This window comes from Triturus cristatus, chromosome 4_2, assembly GCF_964204655.1.
Source record: "Triturus cristatus chromosome 4_2, aTriCri1.1, whole genome shotgun sequence".
NCBI lineage: Eukaryota > Metazoa > Chordata > Amphibia > Caudata > Salamandridae > Triturus > Triturus cristatus.
In genome coordinates this window covers 449,479,724-449,481,692 of record NC_140586.1, presented here as the reverse complement: position 1 = coordinate 449,481,692, position 1,969 = coordinate 449,479,724, and positions in this window count along the sequence as shown.

Below are 1,969 nucleotides of genomic sequence, written 5' to 3'. Positions count from 1 at the left end.
TCTCCCTCATGTGAGGTTAATAAACTTGTGTTTTACTATTCCAGCTTCTGTGCCAATCTCTTCTTTGTTGGTTTAAGGACCAGGTGAATCAGTGTACCCCTTAAAAGGTTTTTGATTTGTACAAATGGGTCCCTTGACTTGTTGGCCCCAGGCTTGGCGGCTATCTAGAGAAACCTACCATACCCACACATTTCTGAAAGCTAGACACCTGGGGGAGTCTAGCATGGTATGGCTTGCGTGAGTACCCCAACATTTCCCTACCCAGAATCCCCTGCAAACCTCAAATTTAGCTGAAAAAATCACTTTTTTCTCAAATTCTGTGTGGGAAAGTTCTGGAATCTGCGTGGATCGACAAATCTCCTTCTACACAGCATTCCCCCAGGTCTCCCTATAAAAATGGTACCTCACTTGTGTGGGTGGGTCAAGTACCCGTAACAGGCAAGGGCCCAAAATGTTTTGAGGAGACATCAAAATGACCGATCACAAAACAAACAAGGGGGTCACCTGGGTTTTTGGCCCCGGGTTTGGCGGCCATCTAGGGAAACCTACCAAACCCACACATTTCTGAAAACAAGGTATGGCTTGTGTGGGTCCCCCAATATTTCCTTACCCAGAATCCACTGCAAACTTCAAATTTTGTTGAAAAAATCAATTGTTTCTCACACTTCATCGAGTGCAGGGTAAGCCAGCTCTGAGGTCCCAGAATTTAAGATGGGACAGTACTTACTATTAGCACTATAAAGACTGGAAAAGTGTTGTACCCACACATCAGGCATAATTGTGACATCAATTATACTGTTGTGGGAACTATGGAAAAAATGAGGGTTAACAGTTTTCCAGAAGAGTCTTTATTTTGACATGCTTCATGCAGTTGTTCCCAGGACTCTTTTCTTATGTCCAGTTTGTGTTTTTCTAAAGTCCGTTTATATTTATTTCGGAGATGTTTTACCACTAAATTATCCCGCGTTTTGTTTTCAGTGCCTTTACAAGATTATTATGAGATTGTGAACAGTCACTGTTGAACCATTTACGTTGCTTCCGGGTTCTTGGTCTATTGTCACATCGTAAAACAGCATTAATAGTCTCAGTTATTACGGCAAAAGCCTTTAACATGGATGGGGGATTTATACTACATTCCAGACCCTTCAAAATTTGTCTCATATTGGTGATCAGAATCCGTTGAGGGACGGAATCTGGATCAACAGTAGACCACTTGTGCATGGGGCCTTTATTTGTATTATGAGTTATAGGATGTAAATTAGTTTTCCCAGAAAAATAGCCAGTTTGGGTCTCCAAATAAATGGCCAGTGGAAAGTGGTCACTGAAGCAAACCCGGAGGATAGAAAAAGCCACAGAGTTGGGTTTAAAATATTCAGAAAGGGCAATGAAGTCAATGAGATTGTCTTGACCTCTGCCCATAAAAGAGACATGATCTGGGCCTAATGGTTGAATGAGGTCTATTGTAAGAAAAAGAGAAAAAATGTAAAGCAGCAAATTAAAGATGTTACCACATGGATTATGATAAAAGTGACAGCCACCATCTAGTAGACAAGATGCAGACTGCTTTGATACTCCAAAAGAGCCTATCCATAAGGGAGTGAATCAATGACCTGTTTTTAAAGTTAACAACAACACAATCACCTAGATCCATTTTAGGTTGTGTGCCCACCCATGATACTTGTTCAACATTATTGATGTTCCTGAATAAATCTTTACTATTCAGCCAGTTAGAAACCCTGGGTTGCTGACTCTGTGATGGACTGACTGATTCTGCCAGTGAGCTTGTGTGTAGAGCCTGCTTTGAAGCCCCCGGTCTCTCCTCCACACATTTAATCTCGCTACTAATGGCCCCCATGGCAGTAGGGAGGAAGCTAGTGATGGTAGAAGTTAGTGTATGGTCCTTAGCCGGTGGCATAGTTAATTTCCCATCCTCTTACCTGTAGTAACAAGTAGCCAACCAGGGGACGAG